Below are 9,695 nucleotides of genomic sequence, written 5' to 3'. Positions count from 1 at the left end.
GGGTTGAATAGGCTAGTAATAGGGGTTGCAAATATTTTGGCAGATAATTTTAGAAATAGGGGGTCCAGATTGTCTAGCCCAGCTGATTTGTAGGGATCCAAATGTTGCAGTTCTTTCAGAACATCAGCAGTTTGGGTGAAGGCGAAGCTGGGGGGGTTCTTCAAGTTTCTGAAGGAGGTCCTGAGATGTTGTCCAGGGTAGGGGTAGCCAGGTGGAAAGCATGGCCAGACGTGGAAAAATGCTTATTGAAATTATAAATGATCGTAGATTTATCGGTGGTGACAGTGTTTCCTATCCTCAGTGCAGTGGGCAGCTGGGAGGAGTTGCCCTTATTCTCCATGGACTTTCAAAATGAAGAATAGCCGTAAGGGAAATCACAAATGAAATATATTGAGACACAGCTTAGCCTTTTTTTAATCACAGTGTCATCTCAGATTTTCAAAATATGCGTTACAGCCAACGCTAGACGAGCATTTGTGTAAGTTTGTCATGGCATAATGCTATGCTAGGCTCTGCTGGCAGCAGGCAACATTTTCACGAAAATAAGAAAAGCAATCAAATTACATAATTTACCTTTGAAGAACTTCGGACTTCGCACTGAGGATAGGAAACACTGTCACCACCGATAAATCTACGATAATTGATATTTTCAATTTGGATGAATTGCGTGCCCATAGTGAATTGCATCAAACTCTGTCCTAGATTGCTAATATATGCATATTATTATTACTATTGGATAGAAAACACTCTGAAGTTTCTGAAAATGTTTGAATTATGTCTGTGAGTATAAGAGAACTCATAGGGCAGGCAATCTTCCAAACAAGTTTTGAAATTCTGAAAGTTGGGGCAACTTTGATGTCATCGCCCCCTCCTTTCCCAATAAGATATGGATCTGGAAACACTTCCTACTCCTTCCACTAGATGTCCCCATTCAGTAGAAAGTGGATGGAGCATTTACTGTGAACTTTGACCTAATGGGAGGGAAAAGAGTCGGTGTCGCAACAGAATGCCATTTTGCTGTGGCGCATTTCTCTGTGAGTGTTACAGCTGTTACAATCAGCCCCAGATGAAAACGAATGATCCGGTTGGAACGTTATTGGATATATATGATTATAACATCCTGAAGATTGATCCTGTACTTAGTTTGACCAGTTTATTCTACCTATAATATATCTTTTGGAAGTTTTCATGCAAGTTATCTTGGACCAGCAGTCAGTTTTTGGGCACGTGAGTTGAAAGTGATAGCATATGCAGCTACTTGGACACTAGTGTTGGACATTATGGAACAAAAAAACGATTTATTGTGGAACTAGGACTCCTTGCACTACATTCTGATGAAAGATCATCAAAGGTAAGGGAATATTTTTGTTGTAATTTCGTATTTCTGTTGACTCCAACATGGCGGAGAAATATTGTTACGTTTGAGCGCCGTCTCAGATTATTGCAATGTTAGGCTTTTTCCGTGACGTTTAAAAAAAATCTGACACAGCGGTTGCATTAAGAACCAGTGTACCTTTAATTATATGTAGAACATGTATCTTTAGTCAAAGTTTACGATGAGTATTTCTGTTATCTGGCGTATCTTTCTATAATTCCTCCGGATATTTGGAGGAATTTCTGAACATGGTGTTACGGTTTTCTTCTAACTCCTCCTCTGACGAAGAGGTGTAGCAAGGATCGGACCAAAATGCGGCGTGGTAATTTTCATACATGTTTAATGAACGAATAAACATGAACAATACAAAAACAACAAACGTAACGTGAAAACCTAAACAGCCTATCTGGTGACAACAAACACAGAGACAGGAACAATCACCCACGAAACACTCAAAGAATATGGCTGCCTAAATATGGTTCCCAATCAGAGACAACGATAAACACCTGCCTCTGACTGAGAACCACTCCAGACAACCATAGACTATGCTAGATAGTTATGCTATGCTAAGCCACACACCCAATACCTAACAAAACCCCAAGACAAAACACACCACAATAAACCCATGTCACACCCTGGCCTGACCAAAATAATAAAGAAAACACAAAATACTAAGACCAGGGCGTGACACAACCCCCCCCCCCCCCCCCCCCCCCCCCCCCCAAGGTGTGGACTCCCGGACGCACACCAAAAACCATAGGGGAGGGTCCGGGTGGGCGTCTGTCCATGGTGGCGGCTCCGGCGCGGGACGTGGACTCCATTCTATCCAAGTCTTAGTCCCTCCTCCTCGCGTCCTAGGATAGTCCACCCTCGCCGCCGACCATGGCGTAGTAGTCCTCACCAGAACCCCACTGGACTGAGGGGCAGCTCGGGACTGAGGGGCAGCTCGGGACTGAGGGGCAGCTCGGGACTGAGGGGCAGCTCGGGACTGAGGGGCAGCTCAGCACTGAGAGGAAGCTCAGCACTGAGAGGAAGGTAGTTGAATCTGGCAGATCCTGGCTGGCAGGCGGATCTGGAAGGGTCTGGCTGACTGGCGGATCTGGAAGGGTCTGGCTGACTGGCGGATCTGGAAGAGTCTGGCTGACTGGCGGATCTGGAAGAGTCTGGCTGACTGGCGGATCTGGAAGAGTCTGGCTGACTGGCGGATCTGGAAGAGTCTGGCTGACTGGCGGGTCTGGCTGACTGGCAGATCTGGAAGAGTCTGGCTGACTGGCGTGTCTGGCCGACTGGCGGATCTGGAAGAGTCTGGCCGACTGGCGGATCCTGGCAGACTGACGGATCTGGCTGGCGGCTCTGGCTGCTCCATGCTGACTGACGGCTCTGGCTGCTCCATACTGACTGACGGCTCTGGCTGCTCCATACTGACTGACTGCTCTGGCTGCTCCATACTGACTGACGGCTCTGGCTGTTCCATGCAGACTGGCAGCTCTGGCGGCTTCTTGCAGACTGGTATCTCTGGCGGCTTCTTGCAGACTGGCAGCTCTAGCTGCTCCATGCAAACTGACAGCTCTGGCAGCTCTGGCTGCTCCATGCAGCTCTGGCTGCTCCATGCAGACTGGCAGCTCTGGCTGCTCCATGCAGGCTGGCAGCTCTGGCTGCGCTAAACAGGCAGGAGACTCCAGCAGCGCAGGAGAGGAGGAAGGCTCTGGCAGCGCCAAACAGGTGGGAGACTCCAGCAGCGCAGGAGAGGAGGAAGCCTCTGGCATTGCTAAACAGGCGGGAGACTCCAGCAGCGCAGGAGAGGAGGAAGGCTCTGGCAGCGCCAAACAGTTGGGAGACTCCAGCAGCGCAGGAGAGGAGGAAGGCTCTGGCAGTGCCAAACAGGCGGGAGACTCCGGCAGCGCAGGAGAGGAGAAAGGCTCTGGCAGCGTTGGAGAGGCGAAGAGCACTGTAGGCCTGATGCGTGGTGCTGGCACTGGTGGTACTGGGCCGAGGACACGCACAGGAAGCCTGGTGCGGGGAGCTGCCACCGTAGGGCGTGGTGCGTGGAGGTGGTTCTGGGTAGACCGGACCGTGCAGGCGCACTGGAGCTCTTGAGCACCGAGCCTGCCCAACCTTACCTGGTTGAATACTCCCGGTCGCTCTGCCAGTGCGGCAAGGTGGAATAGCCCGCACTGGGCTATGCAGGCGAACCGGGGACACAGTGCGCAAGGCTGGTGCCATGTAAGCCGGCCCAAGGAGACGCACTGGGGACCAGATGCGTAGAGCCGGCTTCATGGCATTTGGCTCGACGCTCAATCTAGCCCGGCCGATACGCGGAGATGGAATATACCGCACCGGGCTATGCACCCGCACTGGGGACACCGTGCGCACCACAGCATAACACGGTGCCTGCCCGGTCTCTCTAGCCCCCCGGTAACCGCAGGAAGTTGACGCAGGTCTCCTACCTGGCTTCGCCATTCTTCCTGTGAGCTCCCCCCCAATAAATTTTTGGGGCTGACTCTCCAGTTCTTCCTTGGGGCGGCGATATTCTCCAGGCTGAACCCAGGGTCCTTTACCTTCCAGTTCGTCCTCCCATGTCCTTTCCTCTTTGAGCTGCTCCTGTTGCCTCTTCTCCTGCTGCACCTTGGGGTGGCTACACTCCCCTGGTTTTGCCCAGGGTCCTCTCCCGTCGAGGATTTCCTCCCATGTCCAAGAGTCCTGTGTCTTTGGCCGCTGTTGCTGTTGCTGTTGCTGCTGTCCGTTACCACGCCGCTTGGTCCTGTTGTGGTGGGTGATTCTGTTACGGTTTTCTTCTAACTCCTCCTCTGACAAAGAGGTGTTGCAAGGATCGGACTAAAATGTGGCGTGGTAATTTTCATACATGTTTAATGAACGAATAAACACGAACAATACAAAAACAACAAACGAAACGTGAAAGGCTGTTTAGGTTATCTCGTAACAACAAACACAGAGACAGGAACAATCACCCACGAAACACGCAAAGAATATGGCTGCCAAAATATGGTTCCCAATCAGAGACAGCAATAAACATCTGCCTCTGATTGAGAACCACTCCAGACAGCCATAGACTATGCTAGATACCCCCACTAAGCCACACACCCAATACCTAACAACACCCCAAGACAAAACACACCACAATAAACCCATGTCACACCCTGGCCTGACCAAAATAATAAAGAAAACACAAAATACTAAGACCAGGGCGTGACACATGGCGTCAATGTAAACCGAGATTTGTGGATATTAAATGCATATTATGGACAAAACATAAATGTACTCCTATCTTTGGCTGGAAAAAATGGCTGTGTTTTTCTGTGGATTGGTGGTGACCTAACATAATCGTTTGGTGCTTTCACTGTAAATAATTTTTGAAATCAGACACTGTGGCTGGATAATGAGAATTGTATCTTTAAAATGGTGTAAAATACTTGTATGCTTGAGGAATTTTAATTATGAGATTTTTGGTGTTTTGAATTTGGCGCCCTGCACTTTCACTGGCTGTTGCGGGAAACCCCAGTCCTAGACAGGTTAATTCATAAATTATTGGTTTGCTTGGATACATTTAAACTAGAGCTAAAATGCGTAATTTATCCAAATCTTATCCACATTCTGATTGTACCCAACTTTCGAGCAGTTGTATCTACACATGGTATTAATATGTTTCTTTCCTTCCACTGTGTCCAGATTTCAATGAATGCAAATTATTTGACAGATATTTTTTCAAAATAATTGCAATGTTGTGATGTTTAAACTCATTCGACTCATCCTAACCACGTGGATCCAAATAAATAATTTTCTTATTTCTACAACAAAGAATGCCAACTACATACTTCCTTAAACCTAAAATAAATAAAGAAGGCATTTTGTGTTACACCCCCCCACACACTTTTCTTCGCAAAAACATACTCTATTTAAACCTTGTGTGCTTTTCGGGTCCTGAAAAAGGGAAGTTTCTTTTTTTGCTGAGTTTGTGATGTTCGGGTCCACTGGACTCAAGGGAAATAAAAGTGTGTGTGTGTGTGTGTAGGTGAAAACAAGTACAAATGAAAAAAAAAGCTGTGCTGTGTGCCTTTACTCTGTTTTCCTCCTCCCTGGGCCTGCATTTTTAACATAGGCAGGGAGACAGTACCAATAACCTGTCTGTCTGCCCATCTCATGCTTTTCTCACACTCTTTACCCTTTGTAGTGTGTGAAACTACAGAATGTCTTGCGGGAGCCTGCACAATGTGCAATATTTCCCCAGACTCTATCACAGACAGGTGCAAATTGGGGGAGGGACACAACAAATAAATAGCTTTGAATCAGTAAGGCAAAAATAATCTCTGCTCATTGGGCCTTAGAAATCATTTTTGCGGAGAGAGATGCTAGTGTGGAAGGAGCGTCTTCCACTTTGGAAGATTAAGAATTTTGTGAATATGAGGATCATGTGTTGTGGAAATAATCAGAATTTGTTGGTAACATAGGTAAGATGTTTTATATTCATCATATGTTTATAAGTTACTTCTCATCAATAATGTTATTTTTGTATAATACTGTGGCAGGGTTGCTGTTCTATGTCAAGACTAAGTTGCATGGGCCGCAGAGAGGGGAGAGGTCAAAGTGTCATCATGTGTAAACATATATTTTGCTCCACTGTGTGTGTGGAGTCACTCCCTACTTTTCCCATCGGGGAAAGGAGGATGGCAGTGTCTGGAATCATTCTATGCTCTCCGTGAGTTTGTCCAGGATTGGTTGTATTTAGAATTGGTTGTATCTAAATGACAATTTGATATATGCCTGTTGATATGGAGGGTTGGTTTATGGTTCTGAGTTTGAGAAAGGAGAAAAAGCTGAACAATGAATTATGCTGATGCTGTCATATCCTGTGTATCTTTGCTATAAAGGATCCCATTTGCCATTATGTTGGGACTCTCAACTTTTCATTAGAGATACTGAACTGTTGAATGTCAAAATGCTATTGCAATGTGGAAGGGACTCTCAGAGAATTAATTGATAGACACTGAATTGATCTGAGATTCACAGGGTTTGTGATAGAGCTCATATAATTAAAGATGGACTTTGATAACTAACTCTGACTTGTGTGTGTGGTTTGCTCCCATGATTTGGTAAATAGAGGACATTTCCATGACACGTGTCTCTGTCAGTTCAGAGTCTGACAGTGAGTTGTAAGAAGAGGATGATATTGACCCTCAGCCAGCCCCAGGACCAGCCTGGCAGCAACCAGCTCATCAGCAGCCAGCAGGAGGAGAAATATGGATGTCAAAAAAATTGTGAAATTGAATGGTATTCTTGCCCAAGGAATGAGCCACCCCGCATGGCTGCCAATGTGATAAGGATGCGACCAGGGCCGTCGCAGATGGTGGTTACTCATGTGCAGAACATAGTCTTCTTTTGAACTGTTCATCCCTGACACCATCCAGAAAATCATTCTGCACTAATTTGGAGGGAAGGTGTGTTTTTGGAGAGAGATGAAAGGAGATGGGCCAAACTCATTTACATGTGTACTTTGCGGTTATTATCCTTCCTTGTGTTTTCAGATCCAATGGAGAATCCACGGAATCCCTGTGGGATGCAGAAACTGGTAGATAACCTATTTCCAGGATTATGCGCTTCGATAACCGAGACACCAGACCAGCTTGGCGGCAGAGAGACGAGCTAGCTGCAATCAGATCAGTGTGGGACAAGTGGGTAGACCGCCTTCCCCTGTTTAACAACCCTGGGCCCAACGTTACTGTTAATTAGCAGCTTATGGCATTTAGGGGCCCCTGCCCCTTCATGCAGTACATACTGTCTAAACCCGCAAAATATGGAATGAAGATCTGGGCTGCCTGTGATGCTGCTTCATCATATGTGTGGAACTTGCGAGTGTATATGGGGAAACCAGTTGGAGGAGTCCCTGAGAAGAACAAAGGGATGCAGTTTGTCCTGGATGTGACACAGGGACTCCGTGGTCACAACATCACATGATATAACTTTTTACTTCACACAAGCTGGGACAGGAGCTCCTCAAAAGGAAACTGACGATGGTAGGAACGGTACGAAAAAACAAGCCAGAGCTCCCACCTCAGCTGATGAGTACACAGAACAGGCCTATCAATTCCTCTAAATTTGTGTGCACGGCCAACACGTCTCTAGTGTCCTACGTGCCGAAGAAAGGCAAACATTTGGTACTCATGAGTATGCTGTATGAGTTATTTGGCTCGTTTGATAAAAAAATACACCGGATCCAACTCACCCAACAAGGCTACAAAGTATCTAATACGTTACCTATAAACGTGGTCCAAACAATTGAAACAACGTTCCTAATCCAACTTCAGGTATCCTAAAATGGAAATAATCGATAAAATCTAAGAAGGGATAATCTGTTTCCAATACCAAAGAAGAAAAATAACACAGAGCGTGCTCCAGTTCATGCGCAACAAAAGACTAGGGACCTTCAGAGTGACACGTACAAAGAACAGCACTACTTCTTAATTTCCCAAAAGAAAAACATTGACCAATTTCTAAAGTATGTTGACATGTAGTGGAAGCCATAGGAACTGCAACCAGGTTCCTAATAAATAGGGTTTCCCATAGAAACCCATTGGAAAATCCTATGACCTCAATTTTTTTCACCTTCCAAATCAGTTCTGTTATACTCAGACATTATTTTAACAGTTTAGGAACTTTAGTGTTTTCTATCCAAATCTACCAAATATATGCATATCCTAGCTTCTGGGCCTGAGTAACGGGGCAGTTTACTTTGGGCACGCTTTTCATCCGGACGTCAAAATACTGCCCCCTAGCGTTAAGACATTTTAATGTGGAATTTTTTTGTGTTCTCAGTTTAGAAACACAATAAATGTGGATATTATTTAACTTCTTGGATATAGGGGGCGCTATTTTAATTTTTGGATGAAAAACATTCCTGTTTTAAACAAGATATTTTGTCAGGAAAAGATGCCCGACTATGCATATAATTGACAGCTTTGGAAAGAAAACACTCTGACGTTTCCAAAACTGCAAAGATATTGTCTGTGAGTGCCACAGAACTGATGTTACAGAGAAAACCCAGATAAAAATACAATCAGGAAGTGACGCATTTTTTGAAACCGCCTCATGGCAATGACTCCTTATATGGCTGTCCACATTTTCCCCAAGGTGTCTGCAGCATTGTGACGTATTTGTAGGCATATCATTGGAAGATTGACCATAAGACACTACATCTACCAGGTGGTCGCTTGGTGTCCTCCGTCGCAATTATTGCGTAATCTCCAGCTGCAGTATTTTTCCGTTTGCCTCGGATGAGAAACCGACTGCCAGGAATGATTTTTCATCGAATAGAATTGTGAAAAACACCTTGAGGATTGATTCTAAACAACGTTTGCCATGTTTCTGTCGATATTATGGAGCTAATTTGGAAAAAAGTTTGGCGTTGTGTTGTGTGTGAGCTATTTCTCTTACACAAATAATCTTTTTGGAAAAAATGAACATTTGCTATCTGAGAGTCTCGTCATTGAAAACATCCGAAGTTCTTCAAAGGTAAATGATTTTATTTGAATGCTTTTCTTGTTTTTGTGAAAATGTTGCCAACTGAATGCTAGGCTTAATGCTATGCTAGGCTATCAATACTCTTACACAAATGCTTGTGTAGCTTTGGTTAAAGCATATTTTGAAAATCTGAGATGACAGTGTTGTTAACAAAAGGCTAAGCTTGTGTTTCAATATATTTATTTCATTTCATTTGTGATTTTCATGAATAGGAAACGTTGCGTTATGGTAATGAGCTTGAGGCTATGATTACGCTCCCGGATACGGGATTGCTCGACGCTAGAGGTTAAGATCCACCTGAAAAGGAAAATCTGGCAATTCTACTTATTAGTTAAATTGAATGAGACGTTGATATCCAGTCAATTGCGATTGGCTGGATATCTTAACGTGATCCACGTTTGGATGTTTCCTAATTCCTTTTGAAGAAAATGTACTGGCGATTCTTCACCACCAGGGGGTCAGAAAGCTGAAATCTACGGAAGTACAAAGGCGGGACTTCTGTCACGCAAGGTCGGAGGAATTTCAATGTGACAAAAGGAAAAAGAAAATGCTGTTTTCCCTTTATTAGCTGTAGAGTCTAGTGCTACGCTAATCCTATTTGTACAGAAATCTCACTTCCAAAGAACAAAATAGGGTCTCGTTCAACATGGAAAGGGGGGTTTAATAGTGACGTCTCAAATTAACAAATTTGGGATACTATTTGCTAGCATTTTATTACCGGAGCGCACGGTACATAAAAACAGATATGCCTGTGGCCTACCCACACTGGCTTAGAGCGGTAGGCGGA

Source organism: Oncorhynchus masou, chromosome 12 (assembly GCF_036934945.1).
Source record: "Oncorhynchus masou masou isolate Uvic2021 chromosome 12, UVic_Omas_1.1, whole genome shotgun sequence".
Classification (NCBI taxonomy): domain Eukaryota; kingdom Metazoa; phylum Chordata; class Actinopteri; order Salmoniformes; family Salmonidae; genus Oncorhynchus; species Oncorhynchus masou.
The sequence above is the reverse complement of the archived record's forward strand: the minus strand, read 5'-3'. Positions refer to the sequence as shown.